Source organism: Anguilla rostrata, chromosome 8, assembly GCF_018555375.3.
Source record: "Anguilla rostrata isolate EN2019 chromosome 8, ASM1855537v3, whole genome shotgun sequence".
Lineage (NCBI taxonomy): Eukaryota > Metazoa > Chordata > Actinopteri > Anguilliformes > Anguillidae > Anguilla > Anguilla rostrata.
Genome location: NC_057940.1, coordinates 29,680,129 through 29,704,645, shown reverse-complemented (window position 1 = coordinate 29,704,645; position 24,517 = coordinate 29,680,129). Strand labels below are relative to the sequence as shown.

Here is a 24,517-nt window from a genome sequence, read left to right as displayed (position 1 = left end):
GTATCCCTGCACTGAGGAAACAAAGCAGTGAAAAAATAATGTTAAAGGAAGGATTTTAACTACATATATGTGAAAGAGTCACTGGAATAACAATACAACTGAATGAAATGATCAACTATTTTGGAAGCACACACAAAAATGCATCCCTTTTCAAAGCTATTATAATACATAATGGAACTGTATGTTTAGTAAGGATAATCCACGACAAGGTGTTCTGCTATTGAAAAATAATGACCAACATGGAAGTGAAGAATGGTTGACTTTGCAAAGGTCATTATCTTCTGATAGCGGACCACCTTGGAGTGGATTCATCCCGCCTATCATATGACTAATTACCTTACAAAAGAAATCGATCAATAATGTCACACAAAATTATTTATTTATTATTATTTATTATCCTTTATTTAACCAGGAAGGTCCCATTGAGATACAATATCTCTTCTGCCAGGGAGTCCTGGTCAAGATGGCAGCAGGAAAATAAAAGTTTCATATTAAAACATACCAAAGAAAATAAAAAAATAAAAAATATAATAATAAAAAAAAACAGACATACAAGGATCAGGAGCTAAAAGGCACTTGTTGCTAAAAGCAATAACATTGTTCAGTAAAAACAGATTTTAACATATTTTTATACATGTCAAGAGAGGGTAAGGATTTCAGATTAAGAATGCCTTGTAACTCATTCCAGACATGCGGGGCATGAAAGGAAAAGGCTGATTTACCCAGTTCTGTTCGAATACTTGGGACCATGAGGAGAATTTTCTCTGAGGATCTAGTGTTATGGCTACTGGAGTAATATTTCAGTAAGCCGGATATGTACTGCGGTAGTTTACCCAGTAAAGCTTTAAAAATAAAAATTAACATATGGGTTTTTCTCCTTGAATACAATGAAGTCCATTGAACCATTTCATACAAGTTACAATGGTGCGTATGTACACTTGCACAAGTTACAAACCGCAGGGCAGCATGATAGACTACATCCAGTTTTTTCAACAGAGATGAAGATGCATGCATATAAATTTCATCACCATAGTCTTGACTTAAAGTGATTTTATTAGTCAATTATTTTCCACTTTGTTTTCGTAGATACTGTGCAGGTGTATCGACAAAGGGGAGCATTGCAGTAAACAGGCAGGAAGATATGAGGTAAGTTAATGGTGGACTAATGTCTTTTAATTTGAAAATTACATGCAATTCTTTCATGGAGTGATATGAAAAGTCTGTCACCCATAGTAACAGTCATTTTTCAGAAGTATTTAACCATAGAATGTCTGAAGTGGCCAATCAGAATGAAGCATTCAACAAAGCCTTGTAATAATGTTACATCTGATACAGTGGGAAGGATATTTAAGTTGTGATTTCACTGTACATGACGTAGTTAAGGTATTCTCAAAAAACCTTACTCAAAGCACCCCTAAAATGAGCATGCTGATTTAAACATTTTAAGAAAAGAAAAGCAAAGACTATCAGTCATAAGGACTCTGGATCAAAGACAAAACATCAGTAGATTTATGTTGAATATGAAACAATGTCCACATTGAATCTGAAATTTCCCTTTGATCAATATGTCCATTGTGCTGTATGTGTATGGATATATGTATGGCTGGAATGACAGTTAAATACGATATACAAATCAAGCATAGGTTAAGTAAGAAATAAGTGACATAAATTTTACATATTCAACATGTCTGCATGTCTCTGTTTATATTTGAGCAGGTAAAATTAGAGTTCCCTGCATTCCTGTTCATGGCATCCCTTCTCACCTGAGTGTAAAAATAGTCAAAATAAATACATTAGTGTTCTCATAAGCTGTTCCTCTTTCCTTCAGGGAGGGTAATAAACATCTCATTGGGGCTACGTTATGAATTCATTACTGCATTGACTTTCCGGGTCGAGGAGGTTGAGGGAAGGGCAATGTCATTTGGATAGGAAACTTGAATTTAATCTCATCCCAACCAACCTTGAATTCAATCAGTGTTTTTTTGTGTGCTAATAAATCTGCAATGAGGCCCACACGCCGACTTAGCGCAGCATTTTCGTCCCCTAAAGTTTACTTTACATGGACGCTGTGGAATTCAAAATGTAACCGCGTGAACTGTCAGCGGCCCACGGCACCCCTGATCACGGAGCTGTGGGACCTGGGCAAGGGACCCCTGATATACGTAGCTCAAATCCTTTGTCACTGAGTGTCATTACATCCAGTGATTTCTAGGACTGCTAGCCAGAGTTGGCACTGCCACAGTCCGGATTCAGTAGTAGGCCTTGGGGCTCTCCCACAAACCAGAACCTTATTTCCTGGCAAAGCTAGCCATCCAGCTGCACTGGTTCTCTTGTACTTGATTCTCTGTTGTGAACAATATTTGTCATTTTCTGGGACACAATTTTTGACACTACAAAAACATCCAATCTCGTTGTTCAGTTTACTAAATGGCCCTAAAGCATTCCTAGCCAAATCCTACTGTAAATTATTTAGTCCCAAGGGGCATTTTTATCTGTTGTCTGTTGTATCTGATCCAGTGATTTTTATGATGTTTGAGAGCAACAAGCAGCAAAAGGGAAAGATAGAGATTTTTCCTTCAGGGCTGTTTCTCTGAGGTAAATAATGAAGAACCAAGGCACGTTGCTCGGGTGATCAATTATCCATGTCACCAGATGGGTGAAAAAGTGAATGATTTTCCAAACACATTTCTGCCCGAGAGTTTGATCGCCTTAATGACAGCCATATGCTGATGGATGACAAAAGCTTCAAATTAATTAGGCTTCAGGGATCTACCAAACCTGGGGGTACTCTGTTGCTTGCTTGATCAAATTAGCGAAGGTATGTGCCAAAAGCACTAAGGCCTGATTTCAATCCTTGTTTCATACGGTAAAGAAATGAAGAAATGTCTTGGGGAGGGGTGCCTTTGCAAAGGTGGTATATGAAGCCTAGAATACAAACCACAAAAAGGCATACTATATCTGAAGCCAGGTCTGGGACTAAAATCAATGATGACCATGGAACAGTTTTGAAGCCACACAGACCTGATCTCATGACGAACAGCAGAAGAATTTTGGTTTGGGTTAGGGTTAGCACACAGAAGTAGTTATAGTAAGGTGGTACTGCTTGTATCGTATTCACAATTATTCACAACTATAATCTTACAATTCAATGAAACTCAGATTTTGCATTTTGCATTGTACACTGTCTACAAAGCCAGTCGTGTTCTAATTGCGCATTGCGTTGGCACAAAATCTACGGAATGGATATTAAGCAGCCACTTGTCAGATTTAGTTCCCATTGTGTATCATCTGCCATTACGTCAGTGTTGTTTTGGACCCTGAAATCCGGAGTGCTCTGCCTTTCATTTGATTACGCTGGAGCTGCACAGTAGTACCGGACTGATGAGAGTCTCATGAATAGGGATCAGTGCCTTTGTGCTAATGATGCCGTGCATCAGAGAATGTGGAGTAAAGCAGGTAGAGAAATGGTGCATTTTGAATCAAAAGCAAATCACCAAAGTAATAATCGCATATAAATAAAGGTAATTGGGCATGAGTCAACCACTCAATGCTGTATAATGGAAATTAAGTCGGCGTGCACAGCGGAACTTGCTGGAACAAAGGAAGGTGCCTCAAAGTATCTTCCTTGAAAGATTTTCTAAACCCTCAACTCAAAAGGACCACAAATGAATGGCCCAAGCTAGTACAAAAGTATGGCTCTGTTACTTAAAAAGTCTATTTAGAATTGTACTTATTAAAGTCACTTTCACTACATAGTCTTAAAAATTACTAAACTGTATTTTTTGTTACAGCCAAAAACATCTGGTGGACATAATGAAAGAGAAAATGATTGTGTTGTAACTATCAAATAACTTTAACCCAATTAGGTTTATGAATATCTCTACTAAAACTCACAGCCTATGCTATATTTCTAATATACATAATTAAATAAATAAATAAATAATGTTCACCTTTCTTATGCTCCTTAATACTTTCCTTATGAAAATTTTGTCACTTAGCCTTTATTAGATCATTGATGATAATACATTACATTACATTACATTACATTATAGGCATTTAGCAGACGCTCTTATCCAGAGCGACGTACAACAAGTGCATAGGTTTCATGATGTAGAGGCGCAAAAGAAACACTAGAGTGAAGTAAGGATCGTAGTGCCAGAAGTGACCACATCGATCAGGACTCCAACCCTGTAGAGTAAGCTTGTTCAGCAAGCAAGAATCCTACCAAGTACAAACTAGCACTGGAATCACACCTAATCATACAAAAACAATCCTGCCAGATACACTAACATAATCAAATTATCCTAGCTAGGTACAATGAGCTGAACTATAGGCTAGGGAGGGGTGGGGAGAGGTGCAGCCTGAAGAGATGAGTCTTCAGTCTGCGTTTGAAAGTGGTGAGATTCTCTGCTGTTCTGACCATCACGGGGAGGTCATTCCACCAGCGAGGGGCCAGGACAGACAGCAGACGGGAGCGGGAAGTGCAGACGCGAAGAGGGGAGGTGCCAAGCGTCCAGAGGTGGCAGAACGGAGAGGTCTGGCTGGTGTGTAGGGTCTGATGATCCTCTGAATGTACCCTGGTGCTGACCCTTAGCTGCCTGGTATGCAAGCACCAAGGACTTAAATTTGATGCGAGCCATAACAGGCAGCCAGTGGAGGTCAGTGAGCAGGGGGGTGACATGGGAATGTCTGGGGAGGTTGTAGACCAGACGCGCTGCAGCATTCTGGATGAGCTGCAGGGGTCTGATGGCGGATGCTGGCAGACCAGCCAGTAGCGAGTTGCAGTAGTCCAAGCGGGACAGGACCATCGCTTGAACCAGGAGCTGGGTTGCGTAGGTGGTGAGGAAGGGGCGGATTCTCCGGATGTTGTACAGGAAGAACCTGCACGTTCGACTCACCGCCGTGATGTTCTGGGAGAGGGACAGTCTGTTGTCCATCACCACTCCAAGGTTTTTTGCGGTGGGTGATGACACCACAGTGTCCCCCAGGGAAATAGAAAAGTCAAGAAGGTTAGAGGATGGAGCAGGGATGAAGATCATCTCCGTCTTGCCTGGGTTCAGCTTAAGATGGTGGTTATCCATCCAGCTCTGGATGTCCCTCAGGCAGGCAGAGATGCGAGCAGAGACCTGAGTGTCAGAGGGCGGGAAGGAGAGAAAGAGTTGGGTGTCATCGGCATAACAATGATAGGACAACCCATGGGCAGAGATTACAGGACCAAGAGATTGGGTGTACAGGGAGAATAGGAGGGGGCCAAGGACAGAGCCCTGGGGAACTCCTGTGGCAAGGGGGCGAGGTGCTGATACTGCACCAGCCCAGGCGACTTGGAAGGAGCGACCGGAGAGGTAGGACTCAATCCAGTCAAGTGCTGTGCCACAGATCCCCATAGCTGCCAGGGAGGACAGGAGGATGGGATGGTTGACGGTGTCAAAGGCAGCAGAAAGGTCTAGGAGGATCAGGACAGATGAATGGGAGGCTGCTTGTGCGGCGTGAAGCGACTCATTGACCGAGAGGAGTGCGGTCTCTGTCGAGTGGCCAGGTCTGAAGCCAGACTGGTAGGGGTCTAGGAGGTTGTTCAGGGAGAGAAAAGAGGAGAGTTGATTAGAAGCAGCTCGTTCAATTGTTTTGGATAGGAAAGGGAGAAGGGAGACAGGACGATAGTTCTGGATGACAGAGGGATCCAGAGTGGGCTTTTTCAGCAGTGGGGTGACGTGGGCCAGCTTGAAAGAAGAGGGGAAACGTCCAGAAGACATAACATACATTAAGGGGAAGAAAAATAATTTGCATTATCAATTGTCAAAAGCAGTTAAAAATGCTCATATAACACTTGTAACTGTTCATTCTCATATAACATCTCACAGATTCTAGGCTTGTATATCATTGCCACTGTGCCATGCAGTAGTGGACGTTGTATGCAAAAACAGAGGTGACAGGTTCTTATTTATACATGATTTACATTTGTATGATTTATATTTACTAGATTTTAGACATATTTACATGTGCGTTTCAGAAATTGTCACAATTGCCACAATTTCAGTACCTAAACTGGTTTTACCATTAGAAACTGACTGAAGTATTGTGTTAAGGCAGAGTGGAGACTAGAGACTGAAAGGAGGGTTCAGCACAGCTGAAAATGCTGAACATGAAAAGTGAAAGATATACCAGAGACCCTATTGCACGGTGGTGAGTTCCCAGACAGTTTTCACTGGAAGAAGCCATATAGAGCACAAATGCCCAAGAAAAGGATTTGCGCCATACGGTGGCCATGTTGCTACGGTCAGCATGTCACCGTCTCAGAACAATGTCCCTAAATTACCCTTATCCTTCTTTTTTTTTTTTACTAAATACTTCAGGTCATGCATGTCCTGTGCATTTCAGGACCTAGTGTGTTTGCTCTTGCCTTGTGGTAAACCAATACGTACTCTGAGTGAAGCAGGTCCACTGCAATGGCAGAGTTCGGAAGAGGACAGAGGTGTTTTCTCTTCTGCTTTAAATTAGGAAAGGTACGCAGTCCTGTAGCCAGACACAGCCATTCTGTTCATGGGAAATGGCTGCTGATGTAATTGATGTTCTATATTAAAAGTCCAAACATGACCATAGATCATGCAGATAAAGAATGTACTCCATTAGCACATTAAAGAGTTCAGTTCTATCAGTGTGTAGAATATAACTCATGCTTGACAAATAAGAACTATTATTCCAGGGATAAACAAGATTGCACAGACCTTTAACTTAAACCTTGAGCATAGATGAAGACGGCAAATAAAGACCAAAGGAAACTCCAACTCAATGCAGCACAAAGGATTTATTACTGTTTCTGGAGAATTCTTTGCACTTGGATGAGCTGAAGAAGCTCTGCTTCAGAGGTCCTCTCTCCATGTTGCGGCCTGTAAATCTCATCAGGGAGATGACCTGTCTCAGTCTTAAAGGGTGGCCATGGACATTCTATTTGGTTTCAGACACATTATCCTCCATTCCCTGCATGTACAGAGGGGGGTAGTATAATCAGCCCAGAGGAATATAGGTAATGCTTGCTTCTTAAAGCAGGCTCGAGTCCCATGTGGAGGGCAGCATGAGGGACGGCCCATCAGCCTCTTACCAATGAATCCTAATCCGCCTCACAGATCAAACGACTGACCTTGTAAATCTCATGTAGTAATTGGGATCCAATCGTTTTACAGTGTCAGGTTTCTCTGGAATTATTAACCCTTTCCCATTAAAACATCTGTAATGTAACTGATTTAATTGGCATGTGAATATTTAGGGCAGAAATATAGTAGTAGGCAGAAATATTGTAAAATCCTTTAATGTAACATCTTTGGTTCATAATTATCCATGTGACCGGACGGCAAACTGCAGCAGCTTGTCAGTGGTCACAGGAGACAGGCAAGATGAGGCTCTTACTGTCAATTTGGTTGATGGAAATATCTTGGGCGTGTCCTGGGTTTAATGGTATCCAACTAAAGAGTTCTGTCGAGGCTGAAAGTGGTGCCACCGTAATGAGCACTGACATGTCAGTCTGAAGTCCAGAATGACTTGGCCAAGGACAGCAGTACAGTAAGTCTCCCAGGCATTATTTAACCAAGTGGATGAGCTTGTCTGGACAGGGAATGGGACAGAAAGAACTTTCCCCACTTTGACCGTCAAAAAACAGATTTTTTTTTTGCAACGTTCTGTAATTACAAGCGGACTGCTCGCTGTCTAATGGTTTTCTCCTTTTAAATCCCTCTCATTTGTTCCTTAAAGGAAGGCTCTCTGGGTCTGAATCAAAGGATAGATTTAAAGCCATCTTGCTTCAAGGCCGTTACACAAGCGCAACTCCCAACTAACCAAAAAATGCAGATGCTGATAGCGTGCCTTGTTTTTAGTGTTGGCCAGCTTTTATAAGGATTCATCTCAGCCAATTCAACATGTAAATCAGTATTTGGCAGAGTTGGTCCGAGAACAGGCTGCAGGCCAACTACATAGCATGCTGCTCACGTTCACTGGCAGTTTCTCCCATTTTTACCATTTTCCTGCATTATAACTTATTTCATTTTAATACTACCAAACTGTATCCGTGTTCATGCTCATATACACGTGAGTGCACACATTTTGCCAAAACCTGTCTGCTAACTAGTTTACTTGCTCCATCTGTAGCTAAAAGGGATCTCTGTTAAGTCCTTTGTAAATTAAATGCAGTCCCTGTAGTTGGTATTCTACCTTTGTATCAAGAGAGTGCCCAGTGCCAGTAGCTTGTGGATTTGCTCAGGTGCAAAGCATCAGAGTTTGAAAACGCCAGTGCATTCTGCTTACATTTCTCAGCAGGGGTCTGGATAAAGTCCCAGGCATCGAGGTCTTAGTAACCACTACCAGCTGGGATCCATCAAATCACTTATGAATTAAATTTAAAAAAATGACTGTTCATCTTTGAAGCACATTGAGCAATAAAGCCATTATTCCTTTCAGTATATGTTTATTGTATCATATTGTAGTATTTAAAGTCTTGGAAGGTAATTTTTCATTACCTGTTAGACAGCAAACTTAGCCTGGGCACTCTGCTCTACACGTTTTAGTCAAAATCAGCCAAAGCTGGTCAAAGTCAGCTTGTTGGCAGATTTGGGTTGGGGTTTAATATGGCTTAGAGCAGTACTGTACTTACAGTGGAAGGAAGGTCCATTTATACGTTTTCGTCCTGCTGCAATGATGTACAGAAAGCTTGAAAGGGAAGAGGGCACACACCATTTTCACCCCATTTACCGGGAGAGAAGCAAGAGGCCAATCATAATGCTTTTTCGAGCCATTTCAGAGATCACACTGATGGTGGGTAGGAGGAGGGTATTTAGTGCAATTTTATCAGATGTAGGGAACTTGCATTTCTTCCAGTGTTCTTGTGAATGGCTGTTATACAATTTATTCTTTATTCGATTTAACTAGCTGGGACAGATTCCCTTCTGGCTAAAGGCATTGTAAGGATGTTGCAACCTTAAGCCTCTATGACAAACACAATGAAGATCAAATGTGTTAGATATATTTCAAAGAGTGTGTCAGTCATATAAACACACAAACACACACACATAGATGCAATAAACACTATTGCAGACAAAGTCAATGGAGGTCTTTGATGACTCCATTTCCACATTGATTCAGATGAAGGGAACACTAATGAAACAGTTCCTGGTTATTATGGTTTTATAGAACATTCAGTCCTGATTCTAAGAGCAGAACTGGGTAAACAAGATCTTTCTACAGGTTTCTATAACTGCAGCACCACTAATTGTGCACCACATTCTAATTAGCAGATAATAACACCATAATATCAATATAAAAGGAATAATGACATTCATAATGGTAAGACATTCGAGAGAGAGAGATAGAGAGAGTGAAAATACCACCAATGACCAATAGGTCTTTTTACATTCAACAGAATCCGTTATGAATACATTAATCCTAAGAAATCACAGACAGGGTACCTAAGCAGTGGCAGCACAATCTAAAGTTTTAGGAATAGCACTGCAGGTTGCTGCAGTTTTTTAAAATTTATTTGAAAGAACATGAAGGATAAAGGGAAATGTGTTCTTTGTATCACATTAGACCCTGGCTATTAAGTCACTCTGCTTCAAATCTGTCCCTGTCTGTCTCAGTTGTGAATCTCATATACACAAAGGCATGCTATCTTGATGAGAAATGACAACATCTATAGCCTCTCCTCGCTCATAAATACTGATATATAAACACATATTTCTTTCCTGTATCTGTATGAATATATCAGAGATTTGTTTTGTTTTTTTCTTTTGTGGCACATCCACCAACAGGCTTTTGGTAAATGAGTTATATCTAGGTCCTCCCATCTACACTGTGAGGTAAATATACTCCTATTAGTGTTTGGCCACCAAGCATAAAATTCTCAGGGCCAAATTGAATTTGGATTTCCAGAAACAATTTATTGTAAGTCAAGTTATGTATAGTGAAGTTCTACAGTGAATACTCCTTCATTAAGCAAAGGCAGAGGTCTGCAACAGTATTTCTGCAGACTATTAACCTGTTCATTGGTCCAGTGAGCAGAGATGTCACAGGAAAACAGCAGCCAGAGGCCCCAGATACGATGTGCCCCACCACAGAGGCCTGGTGGAGGAGCCCAGCATTTACACATATGAACCGAGCATGGCGGAAGTCTCTGGCAGCCCATCAGCAGCTGCCAAGCCTTTTATTATGATTTTTTTTCTCCCGCTGCGTGATGCATGGGCTCCGTGACTGAGGACTCTCAAAATCTGATTGCCACACTGAATAATAATCCGCTGTCTGAATTCACAGTCCTTTTTTCATTCTCTGCTCTTCAAAAGAAAAGTCTCTGCCTTGATGCGCCATAGTGGAAATTAGCAAATTGCTATTACCCGGTACATTACATCTCTCCTTGTTTAATATAAGGTTAATGTTCTTTGTACACTGTCCCTGTTCAAATAAACTAAATAAATAAATTAAAAAATAGACACACAAATAACATGCAGACCATTTACTTGCTAAATGCCAAATCAAATTTTGTATGTTTCCACCACCCCACTCCCTTCCCTCTCCACCATCACACCACCTCTCTCTCTCTCTCTTCCGCTCTTTCTTTCTCCATCTCCTTTGGAGTTTGTCCCACCAATGGGTCGGCACAGTGTCCCAATATCACATGCAAATCATACTCCGTCCAGGCCGGTGTGTCATTTGATGTGACTTTGATGGTCTCTGATGATTAAAGACCCACGGAGTACATAAAACAGAGTGCGCACAGCCAGGGTGGCTAGTCTGTCCCCGCTTGCAAATGCACCGGATCACGAGTCATTAATAAGGGGCATTTTGACGTGTCCCGAGGCAATCGTAAGAGTGAGGGGCGCAGTGATGGAGATGGTAATAAGAGGAGCCATACATCTTACCATACATTAGTGGTTGGGAGGAAGCATCTCCCAGGGAGAGACTAGCCCCCTCCAAGCATCCATCACCAGGTCGCTGTCCACGGATGGGATTTTGATGGAGCTGCATCCCGGCGCCCGTGTTTGGAGCAGGGAGGCATTTTTGGGGATGTTGACTGATGTAACGAGCGTAACAGTATTCAGACTGAGACGATGCCTAGGGAGAGGCGGGGCCTCTGACACATTGATTAAACGCCACCTGGCCGTGACGGCCCAGGGCGGCTCCCGGCATCCAGAGTCGAGGCGGAGCGCTGCCTCCCACCGCCGGGGCGCGAGGTGAAGCGAACGTCCGCCCACCGCCGCGGCCCGAGGCGGAGCAGCCCTTCCCCACACCTAACACCAGCATCCATCTCAAAGATGAATATTTCCCTTTTATTCAGATCTCAGGAGCCCTCCTTCAACGTGACCCCCAGACTTAATGCGCGCTCCCATATAGACAGGGGCGAGTATAATGACTTTGCTGGTAATGATCTGCACCGGTGGAGGATTTCACTCTCTAAATGTACAGAGTGGTGCAGTTTCACAGAGCAAATGGACAGGGGGAGAACAAATAAAACACTCCAGTTCAAAGGCGGAACACTCTCTCCAGTCTGCCAAATTGAATCCTCAAAGCCCGTTTCCTCTGTCGAACAGATTTATCATGTTTCACACTTGGTGCGGAAGTCTGCTGCAAGCTGCAGATGAGCTGCTTGTATGTAGCATGCTTACGGATTTGTGACTTGCATGCATTATGGGCTCTCTATCGACTTCTGATGGATTTGTGGTGTGAGCTGTTATAGCTGCTCTGGACACAGCCAAAGTGCCCAGGGGCTGGTTGCCTGCTGTTAGGAAGTTGAGCGGTGTTGGGGCCGTCGTTAGTCACAAAAGAGTGAAGAAGACCGTGCCCCTGGGTATGGCCGTTAAACCTGCCTACCGCCTCTCAAAAGCCTGGCTGCCATTTTATTCCTTGAGGTTTCGATTCCAGTCGGGCATGCAGTCATCAGATTCTGTTAGAAACTCCTCGGCTGTATCTTAGTTTCCTTTCCAGTTTCTTCAGTTTACCAGTCTGTCCTGAGGTGGTAAGAACGGCAGAAAGTAATGTGCCCATTGAAGAATGAATCCCCCCATTGCTACTTAAAAAAAACCCTGCAGGACTTAATGTTATTCCCCTCATAATTTTCTGTTGAGCCAAAGAAGAAAATGGGGCAGTTCAATCAAAAGAAACTGAGCTGGCAACATGACAGCCATAATTAGCATAAAATGAGATGCTGGTTACAGAGGGCAAATGATGCTTCTACAAACAGCTTTCCGCATCTTATATTTATGGTTTTCATTTTCTTACGACCCCCCCACCTTTGGAATCATGTTTGTTTCATTAACCCCCCACATCTTAGAAATGATTACGAAATGCAGAAACTGTCAGAACCAATAAAGGGAGACTCCGCAGTGCACTGATTGGGTTCAGAAAAACCAACTAACTTGAAACACAGTGGCATTTCTGTTGGTCCGAGTGCTCATGTAACTTTTAAACAAACCGATCAGAAGGATGGGGTGTGGTCTGGCTACAAAGATCATGTAATTCATATGTGAATTATATGATAACTGAATCATTCTGAGGTCTCATTTCCCTCTTACGCATGTACATGCACACCCACCCACACACACACACACACACACATACATACATATTCATATGTTTCAGGCCTCTACACCCTCTAACACATGTTCTTGGTCTAGCTGGTCCACAGCTCCATAGCAGGCCCAATGTTGAGTTAGTTTTCTTCCTGGAATAACACACAAGCAGAATCAAACTCATAACATACACTTACATTACAGGCATTTAGCAGATGCTCTTATCCAGAGCAACTTACACAACTTTTACATAGCATTTACATTGTATTCAATTATATATATGCTGAAGCAATGCGGGTTAAGTACCTTCCTCAAGGGTACAACGGCAGTGCCCTAGCGAGGAATCGAACCTGCAACCTTTTAGGTTCCAAGACCAACTCCTTACCAATTAAGCTACACTGCCTCCCACTTTTATCTTATGATTCCAAGAAAATGTAAGCTGTAAATGTACCACAAATCTGGTTCAGCCAAACCTCACTTGTATATTAAACTTGCCTCATACCAAGCCTTTTGACAAATTCAATGCATATTTTAATATTATTTATACACACAATATAAAGTGTTGCACATAACATTTTCTTTTAATATTTAAATATCTGTGCCAAAAAAGCGATGTGCAATATGAGCAGCATTGTTATTAAAATGAATTATAGCACACGCACGTTCCCACACACACACACAGCCTAGCAACAAAAATAAAACACTTTGCATAAAATTATGAATATTTCTATGAGTCTGCGTATCTATAAACTGCAGCTTTTGACTTAAGACTAAGCAAGCAGCACACTCAACTAATGTGATTATGCATATTAGCTGTGACACAACTGTAATTTTATTTGCCAGGATGCATAGTGACAATGAAAATACAGCAAAATAAGCTGTTATGGATATTCTGTATTGGAAACATGATTCACCAGTAACCAGCAAAAAATAGTTACGATTCGAATGTTATTTGTCCACATTCAGACATTTATAAGATAATGTGTGTCATAAATAAATAAACAAATAAATGTATGCATGCGGATATGTAACAGGCCACTGTCAGATTCACATAGAAGTGTGTTGTTTTTTTTTACATTTTGGAACTGAATATCAATCTGCTGAGCGGTGCAGTGGATATCACTGTCGCCTTGCCACAAGACATTACCGAGTTCAAATCCCAACCAAGAGCCTTTCTATGTGGAGTTTGGGTGTTCTCCTGGATTTCCACTGGGTAGTCCAGTTTCCTCCCACAGTCCAAATACATGCAGTTGGCTAACTGGAGACTCTAAATTTCCTGGAGGTATGAATGTGCGAGACCTGTCCAGGGTGTACTCCAGCTTCTCGCCCCACAGTATTCTAGGATAGGCACTAGCCCCCCCATGACCCTGACCAGGAATTGGTTAAGAAAATGGATGGATATCAATGTGCCCTGAAGAAACAAGAAAGATGCACCGTATGCTATCAGTAAAAAAGTGGCAATACTTTTTATTCATTGGGCTGTTTAACCCCTTAAGTTGCACTCTAACACAAGCCTGAAAATTACATACCCAAAATAAAATGGTGACATTTCTTGAACCCTTTCGAGTACAGGCATAATCCTGGTCTCTTCTGAAAAGTAACCATGGGGCGTTTGTTTTACAAGAGTCAGAATTACTCTAAATATTACTGAAAAAAGTAGCAACAGATCAAACAGTGGAATTTTTTTGTGACCTTAAAGATTTTATATTTATTTATTTATTTATTTTTGAGTGGATACAGATCCTTGTGGCTGTGCCTGGTGGGCTTAAAAACACCATGCAGCCACAGCCGCAACGCTGGTTCAAATTTATTAAATTTATTATACCACCAAAAATGAGCATTCTGTATTGTTTTTCCTGAGTTATGCCTAGGCAGATTTCCAAAAAGACCATTGGAGACTTCAAAAGGACACTCAGTAACCAAATAATATTATGGGTCTTCAGAAGTGTAAAATTCTGCATATTGTATACTATATGCTTGTGGAAGAAGTATGCCTAAAAGTAGCTTGCATTCCCACTACCTGCCACCCTCCACCTCCCCCTCCCACTCCATCTCCTTTCTCCTCCCCTCCCCTCCCCTCTCCACCTATCTGTTAGTTTCTCCATTTTGGGGACTAAATATGACAACGATTTCGTTCGCTGGATTTTTGCCTTGACAAGCATATTACTTTATTGTGATTTGTGTCATCTGTGGAGTTCCAAAATGCAAAGATGGTGATCCCCCAAGCTTGTCCTGCCACCCCACATATTACGAAATAAGGAACCATTGTCGCTAAAACACCGGTATGGTAAAATAGTTTATAGAGATACTGTGAGATTTAACACTTTCAAATGGTGTATTGTGTGACCAGACTGTAAAAAATGGAATGAATATAAATAAACCCACATTTCACAAAATGTCTTACTGCTGCCATTGTCACTGTATGAAAGCAAAACATGTTCACTTCACATATTTGTGGGAAATATGTGGAGGTCAGGTAGATACACAAATGTAATCATTAAAATAAAGATAATTCCAAAAGTAAACCAGGTGTATTTGTGTGTGTCTGTGTGTGTGTGTGTATATATATATATGTATATATATATATATATATATATATATTACTAAAAATACTACTCCACATTTAATTCTGTGAAGTAATGCCTTTAATGGAGACCCAATGTCTCTGGGGAGTTTGATTGTTTATACCTTCTTAGTTCATGACCAGCTGTACCACTCTTCAGTAACCTCTAAAAAATATTTAGTTATTAATGGGATGTTGCCATTAGCAACAAAAGCAGTATTCTTGCCTTCTGTGAAGAGTGGGTTGGAAATGTAGAAACTATTCTCAAATTATTTTTATTCCAGACATATTGTGCTGCAGTTCTTCAGGCTTTTTTCCTCATTAGAGATTTTTGTTTGTGGTTGTTTTCATGGAACAACAAGACAAGAAAACAAACAAGAAAATATGCACATATACCATCAACAATACATGCTTAAACTGACATCTGAAAAAAAATTTGTGAGAAAATTATGTTCGTTTTTTTTTTTTTTTCTTTCGGGGACATTTTTATGATTTTAAACTATAGACTACCCCAACCAGATAAGGCAATAAAAAAATATATGTTTCTATTTTCACCGTACATTCCAGTCAAGAAGTTGTGGGAACATTTTGCAAGGATTTATGGGAGTTCAGCGCATGCCAAGTACGCTTCAAAAAATATCCTACTCTGGATTTCACCTCCCATTGCGCTCCATCAGAAATGTTTATAACAATCAGCCCTTTGAATGCACCCCTTGTGAGCAATGCTCCCTGAAGCTTGCACTTTCATGGTCTGCCCCCAATGGCAGGATTGGGAAATGCACATATATTTCCCCTACAGGCCTGTTCTCTGCTCCACGCTGCACTCATAATCAAATCTAAGTGTTTTCTGTTTCCATGCAAGTCTGAGAAGCCGAAGGCTATGTTGATCTTCTGCAGCAATAGTCATGGGAGTGCCAAAACGCCTCACTTCAGAGACCTTTTGTTGGTGAGTGAACTTTACATTGTGAGTGTACCACTGCCGTTTAGTATGCCTTTGGTTGAATCTCTAACTTCTGGGGGGAAAAAATATATCTCTCATCCCCCAGCCACTTTTGAGCATTGCCAGAAGGATATTCCATGGGGAGTAGGAATTTTACTGTGCAGCTTCCGAGCTGAGGGACTTTGATAGCAGAGAGAAAATAAAACTCTTCAATCTGAAGCAAGATTGTTTTGACCATAACAGTGCAGTATGCTGAGTGTAATAATGGAACAATCCCATCACTCAGAATGTATGTGCTTCAATATTACCTTTGTTGATTTGGGACATTTATTGCATTTAGGTTTTGTCTCTGAAAATATACTGTACAGTGAGAGAAATGCCATTCTTTTAATGTAGTACCAGCCAGGCTTATATTTCTTTTGAGTTGGGCAAAAATCCATGTTATGTCACGGGAGTTTCAACTAGACCGTATTGACACCTCATAGAATTGTTTTTTCCACTTTAATTAACAAAGATATTGGGTGCTCTGTTTGTATATTTATTTCAGTGCAAACAATATGAAATTAGCAATTGATGCAGTATACCTACAAAACATTTAAACATTAAGGGAGTGAGTCTGTTTTCAAAAGCATTATCTCAGGGGAAATAAGTAATACAAATCTGCAACAGTAAACAAGAACCTGAGGCAACACACAGAAATTGTCACCAATGCTGTGCCATGAAAAAGTATTTGCCCCCTTCCTGGTTTCCTCTATTATTACATGTTTGTTAAATTGAATGGTTTTCAGATGTTTAGCCAAAATATAATATTAGACAAAGGGAACATGAGTAAACACAAAACACATTTTGAAAATTATTATTTCATTTACAAAATAATATAAATTAAAGTTATCAAAAGAAAGTAATCAACAGAATAACTTAAACTGAAGTCATCAAACACCTGTATCACTCATGAGAAATATTAATTGCAACCTTAAACTTAACTGGTTGCACCACCTTAAGCAGCAATAACTGCAACCCAATGCTTCCTATAATTTGATATCAGTGTTTCACATCACTGCAGAGGAATTTTAGCCCACTTTTCTTTGCAGAACTGTGTTAATTCAGACGACTTGGTAAGTTTCATTTCAGGTCCTGCCACAGCATCCCTATTGGGTTCAATTCAGGGCTTTGACTCGACTCCAAAACTTTAATTTTGATTCTTTTCAACCATTCAGTTGTGAACTTTCTTTTGTGTTTTGGATCATTGTCTTGCTGCATAGCCTAATTATGCTTCTTCTTCAGCTCACAGACAGATGACCAGACATTCTCCTTAAGAATTTTTTTTGGTACTGAGCAGACTTCAGGGTTGCTTCAATAATGGTACGTCGTCCAGGTCCCGAGGCAGCAAAGCATCCCCACACCATCACGCTACCACCACCATGTTTGACTGTTGATATGAAGTTCTTAATGTGAAATACTGTATTTACTGCACGCCAGACATAACGGGACCTGTGTCAACCAAAAAGTTCCACTTTTGACTCATCGCCCATAGAACATTATCACAAAAAGCTTCAGAATCATCCAAGTTCTTTTTTGCAACTGTGAGACTTTGATATTTCTGTTGGTTAGCAGTGCTTTCTTCCTTGCTACTCTCCCAATAATCACATTTTTACCCAGTCTCTTTCTTATTGTGGAGTTATGAACACTGACTTTAGCTGAGGCCAGGGAACATTCTTTGGATGTTCTTCTGGGATCTTTTGTGACTTCTTGGATAAGATGTTGCTGTGCCTTTGGAGAAATGTTTGGCACTCCTAGGAAGATTCACCACTGTTCCAAGAATTTTATGTTGGAGATAATGGCTCACTGTGGTTCAGTGAAGTCCCAGAGCCTGAGAAATGGCTTTGTAAGCCTTTCTAGAATGATACATTTATTTTTTCTCATCTCTTCTGGAATTTCCTTTGACTATGGAATAGTGCGCTTTGCAGTGACTACTCCTCTCTTACTGATGGTAAGGTTCAATATGTATGATCTTTACATTCAACAGGGCTGGCTGCAATCAAGACTGGCTGTGTTCAATCAGCTGAATTTAATTATCAGTTAAATTTGATTGATTGGTTGAGTAACTAAGGGGGCAATTACATTTCTAAGATGGGTCAAATAGGTGATAACTTTTTTTGATAACTGTTTTGTTTACTCGGTTTCCCTTTGTCTAATATTACATTTTGTCTCATGATCTGAAACCATTGAGTGGCGCAAATAAGCATAATAGAAGAGATCAGGATGGGGAAAAATACTTTTTCACAATACTTTCTAGTGTAGGAAAATGTGTAGCTGATTGCCTGACATTTTAATTGATCAAACTCTCCTGGGAGTGTGGTGCCACAATGCTAGCTAATGACACTGCTGCTACTGTAAAAGGTGCTTTCTAGGAGGGCTGTGCTGGACTCTGGGCTGGCATCCTCCAGTGCCACCCCTCACAGTTAGTCAGTGGGCATGCTGGCTCTGTTCATTTGATTTGAGCTCCAGTCACTATTGAAGTCAAATCAAAAAAATGTTTTCGCTGTCCTAACTTTAGCCAAGTACTACGATTTAATTTACTCATTTTTTAGACAATTTGTTTCCTTATTTTTTAAATGAAGTCAATTTATCAGAATTTATAGAGAACGTAAATTTTTATTGGATCTGCTCTCCCTGTCTGATATAAATTATATAAAAGACGGGTCCCTTAATGAGCTTGAAGGTGAAATAATTGTCAGTGCCAACTATAAAAGGATATGATTCCAATTTTTACCAACATATGCTGTCTACATGAATATCTGGCCACATGCCTGAGATGCATAAAACCAGACAAGAGTAGTTAATGGAAAATGTTAAGAACTATGCGAATGTAAAACTCAGCACTTATGGTTGCCCTCACGTCACTTGTGAGGTTACACTTGTGGTTCTGTGCTATGCACGTTTTGTGCAAATGCAATTAGGAAAGGTTTTCCCTGCAATCATTTAATATGAAGCATATGCTTCTCTATAATTGCTTATACTGTATGCTTTTCTTGGCACTCTGTGTACTGCTTCCTCACACCATGTGGTACTTCCTATTCTGTGCCTATTTATGTTCTTGCACTTCTATTCTTTATGGTACGCACTTTATACTATACTCTTTCATGACGGCCCTGCCATTTGACAGATGCTTTAAAGTCATCCTAATTTTTAAAGCATCTGTCAGATTAATAAATACCTGTGACTAAGACGTGAGTGATTGATCCATTTCTAAAAGGTTTGTTATAGTGATTAAGGTTAAACTGATATTTTAATTGTAATATTTATGTAAATTTCTGGAAATACATTTTTCTTTTTTTGGTGGAGCTATAAAAAACAGAAATGGTTGCCAATCCTATTTTTTTGGGGGGGAAGACCTGGGAGGAATCTGAATTTTGTGTGTACAAGTTGCCCAGAACAGCTGGCATGTTAAATAATTTATTGAATGCAATAACTCTGCACTGGTTGCTAATGGAAGTGACATGGAAAGACACAAATTGTATCGTGTATCTCTATAGATTAGAATAACAGCACTTTGGCACTTAACATGAAATCAGAAATGAAATAGCTGTTCGGTATATTTTACCTTTACTCAAGCATGCCCCGCTTAGATAATTATTTTCAGTTCATAATTTATGTTTATTTGCCTGCTGGCACTAATTTTCACCATTGATTTGGAAAGAATTATGTCTTAGGAACAATTGTATGCAACAGGAGAATGGTTGGATATGATGTTATTGTATTGTGACCTTCATGAAAGAATGAGAAAGAGAACATGCGGTCATTGCTTTGTACTGGTAACAATCTGTTGTGTTTAATGCTGCCGTCTAAAGAAAGGGAACATGAAACAGGACAGAATTCATGGCACCTGTACTAGCTTCAACCTTAACTGCTGTAGGGGAGGGTAAAGGAAACAAAAACGGCAAAGAAGCACTGTATGCAGAGAAAAGGTGGACTCAATCTCCTGTTGACAACTCCATGACTCTGACCCGTCTACCATTAACATATAATTAATCACTTCTGTATCAGTCTAACAAATCAATAGACAAAATTTCATGTCAGATTTGGCCTGTTGGTGGTGCTAGAGGGGTGGATGAACTGACCCCAAGCTTGGTTTCTGGATACTTTGGCCTGTCCTCTATCAACGTGCCAAATTTCACAGAAATCCACCAAGCTGTTCTATAGGCTGCCATGGCAAAAACGACAATAATAATAGTCATAGTGAAAATTATGACAATTACAATAGGTGCCTACGCACCTTTTCCTAACTATATTGTCCCTAGTGCTCTGATTACCTATATCTTAGATAGTATCTAGCACTGTATCAAGCCTGGTCTTGAAAATCCCTAGGGTTTATGCCTCTACTACGTGACCTGGCAGGCTGTTCCACACATTGACTACTTTCTGTGTGAAAAAAATTCTTCCAAATGTCTGTATGAAATTTGCTAATTTCCATTTATGTCCCCTCATTCTACTAACAGCTCAACCTGAAGAATCCCTTGCAGTTCACTTTGTTAATCCCCTTTATGAATTTACAAGTCTCAGTCAAATCACCCCTAACTCTCCTTTTGCTAAGCTTGAAGAAATTAAGCATCTTAAGTCTTTCCTCATAGCTTTTATCTTTCATACCAGGAATCAATTTGGTTTCCCTGCTTTGAACCTTTTCCTGAGCCTCTAAATCTTTTTGGAGTTACATCCCCAATACTGCACACAATACTTCAAGTGTGGTCTAACAATTGTATGAGATAAGTATACAGTAACTTCCTTGGATTTATACTTGGTACGATATATACCCCAGCATCCTTTTGGCCTTTTTTACTGCTTCAGCACAGTGCCTAAAACCTGAAAGGCTTTGATCAACTATTACACCCAAGTCTTTTTCAAAGGTCTACAGCTACATACTGTGTACATGCACTACAGTAAGGATCTGTTCATTACACAGTAATACTGTAGTGAAAACTTCAGAAACCATTTACATGTACATGAAACACAAATGTGGAATATCTGGCCCTCCTCGCTGGAAGTGCATGCCAACCTCCCCATTGTTCTCAGTCATGCATCTGACTCTACAGCAATCAGTATTGCTGAGATTTCATTTTCAGTTAGTGCTTTAAAGTTATCTAGGGTTGCGCACTAGAATATGAGTAAATTTCAGTATTTCAGAAAGTAAATGTCCATCCATCCATCCATTATCAAAACCCGCTTATCCTGAGCAGGGTGGTGAGGAGTGCTGGAGCCTATCCCAGCATGCATTGGGCTAGAGGATCACACCCTGGACAGACCGCCAATCTATTGAAGGGCACACGCACCAATCACTCACACACTAATACCTATGGGAAATTTTAGAGTCTCCAATTAGCCTACCTTCATGTTTTTGTACTGTGGGAGGAAACCGGAGTACCCAAAGGAAACCCACGCGGGCACGGGGAGAACATGCAAACTCCAAAAATTATATAAAATTATTCAGGCTGACAAAGATTTTTGACCAAAAAATGGTGTTCAAATCTTAAAGTCATTTAAAGCATTCAGATATTGTAACTGAAAATTGCATTAACTTGTGAGGCAATTACAATGACAATTATATCACGCTGTTGAAATTTAGGTATATAATATTTGAAGACATCAGCAGGAAAAATACTCAGTATGTAAATTTCTGTCATTTAATGTCAATGCCATTTTTCCTATTTAATTGGGGGTGTGAGTAAATCTGGAAGTCACTGCATAAGCATCATATGTATTATTTCAGCACCACAGGAGTTCTTCACAAAACTTCAGAATACATCTCGACTTATGCAAAAAAAAAAATACAAAGCAAAATGAAAATTAGTTAAATTATACGTCAGCCCAGCGAAAATTCCATTTTAAACCAGCAAGCTGTTCAAGCTTGTCAAGCTGGCTTAAGCTGTGTTCTTGACATTTTTAGCTGTTCACCAGCTGACTAGCATATATAGTCAGCTGGTCCACCAGTTGATCACCAGCTTACTCTACCAGCTTAACCAGCTTTGACTACCCACAGACTACCTATAACCAAGTGTCAAAAACACAAATTAAATAATCAGTTTAGAATCCCTGATCTTAGCTGGAATTTTCAACAGTGAGCTATAGATTATGCCTATGATTTATTATTATTAGGTGCATACCTTAATCCTTTTTACAGATTTATTGGCGTCTCTGGCCATGTTTTCAGTTATAAGTTAATTTGCCTGCAACCTTTCCCGTACTTTGTAAAATGAACAAAACAAGTGTGATATGTGACTTGATAAATTATCTACTGCACATCTCATCATTTTTACAAAAAATACCTTGTGCTTCAGTCACCAGATCAGAGATCTGTTGCCTAACAGCAGGGAACAATGAGATGTACCCGTTCGTTTTAACATTAAACTAAGAGTATTCCAAAATTATTTTATGTTGGATTGGATATTTTTTACAAACAGGTGAAAACCCTTCAGTCATCTTTTTAGTAACAGGGCCAGGTCAAAACCTAGTATATGGCTGGACCGGCCGACCAATGGTGTAACTTCATCACTCAGTCACTCAGGCACAGACATTCGCGTTTATGGCCCCGCTGTTGTGGTCCAACCAAAAACACTCACTTTTCCATTGAGGATTGGACAAGACATTATGTTTCATTGGATAGCTGCCTGTTTAGATGATGATCTGTAGCTAGAAACTAATTGGTTTTTAGAAACTAATTAGCATTAAAGTGTATATAGCTTCATAAAATGTGTTATAATGCAACTGAAAATATTTTACTTCACAAACATGTGTGATGAGTCATTGTATGTGTCCTGGAGTTTTGCTGTGTTGTTTTCTAATAGTTGTCATAAAACAGGTTTTTCAATGAAAACATAGCTTCAGAAATATTTTTTTGGCCTTAGGGCACAGCATGTACACCATTATTTCATCTAATTCCAAAGAGAAATATTATTGTTGCATCTAATGATACTTATTATAAGAGAACTTATAGTAAGTATGAACAAACCTTACTATACTCCTTGATTCACTGAAATTCCCATGAAACTAAACTGCACAAAAAGGCTAATCTTTAAGGTGCAATATATCATTCTCCTTGGCAGGTGCTACTATCTACATTTACAGTGGATATGCAGTCAGTTGTTGTCAGCTGGGATCATTGGCAAATAAAACATTCAAACATTATTTGCAAAAATGCAGTGCAAAGTTAAACCTCAAGCTTTCATAAATCAACAGGTGCTTGTGTATAAACACCCCAGTAAAACAGACACAGGGCACCAGCCCTCTTTCTCCTATTTTAAAGTGGGCCAAAAGCACTCCTAATATTCAGCATAGGTGCAGCACTGATTAAACGCACTGCTCTGCATTTGTGGCGCTGGGTTGATTCTCACTGAGTGTAAGAGATAATTTCACACTCGCTGCTCTGGTAATGTTTGCCTGGGCTGGCAGTGGACAGGCATGGATTTGTCCATGTCTTACTTTCCGTTTGATAGTGTGTGCTGTTTCCTTGAATCTTTGGCCCTGGTTCGGGATAACAGATTGCAAAGCCAATTAACTAAAACATATTACATCACCGGCACATTAAAAATAGCCAACTCAGCTAAAATAATGATGTCATATCTATGCTTGAACCAGCAGCCTTTTAAAAGTGGAGGGGAGGCCACCAGTACCAGTCTTTTTTTTTTTTGTTTGTTTTTGGTTTCAATACCAGCATTGATATGTGCCTTTAAATGGAGCAAAGGACCATATAGAGTGGACTTTTGGATTCTTCTTATTTTATTATTATTTATTTTTATATTTATTTATTTATTTATTTATTTATTTACTTATTTATTTAAGTAAACATTAAATAAATTTAATTGATTGGAATTGATCATTTAGTCATTTCATTTGGTTGCGCTTCTCTCTGCATTTTGTAAAATCCCTTCCTACCATTTGTGCAGTTTGCAGATGATGAGTCTTATCAGTGATTGATGTTCTGCAAACTATAATGTCTCAGTGAGTAAAATCCTGAATTTTGATGTCTAGAGGGGTGTAAATCTAAGTTGAGAGACGTGTTTACTAGGTTAACCCCAATATACAGTACAGTAGTACAATTGAAAAAAAATAATATTGCCAAAGAGGTTTAAGAACTGAATTTTTAGCAATTCATGCAGTTTCTCAAGATTCGCCAGATCCTGAAGTGGGTAGAAATGAATTATTGCTTTGGATTAAAAATAATGGTATATATTAAGGAATGACATTTTTATTTGATTAGTTATAGATCAGTATGCCGAAAAATGACTCAAAAGATGTCATTCCTTACTTTTTAGCTGCTCTATTTGTTCTTAACTCAAAAATGATTTTTTCACAAAGATGAAAGGGCGACTTGCACGTCCTGCCACCCGGTTAAATGGTTTTTGCTGGTCCTGACCATGGAGCTTCTCCACCCATAGCTCCCTAGTGGTGGAACAGACTCCCCATTCCTCTACAAACAAC

At 40.0% G+C, this 24,517-nt stretch overlaps 1 protein-coding gene across 16 annotated transcripts in view; it reads left to right on the top strand.

Moving 5' to 3' along the window:
• Window positions 1-24,517, top strand: part of gjb9b (gap junction protein beta 9b) — an 81,244-nt gene that overhangs the window by 23,171 nt on the left and 33,556 nt on the right. For 9 of the 16 annotated variants that reach the window (XR_010331902.1, XR_010331897.1, XR_010331896.1 and 6 more), the window contains one exon: window positions 1,087-1,146. The exons of the other annotated variants lie outside the window; for them this stretch is intronic. The gene's annotated coding sequence lies outside the window, so the exon portion shown is untranslated. The remainder of the gene's footprint in view (window positions 1-1,086; window positions 1,147-24,517) is intronic. 16 annotated transcript variants of the gene reach the window in all.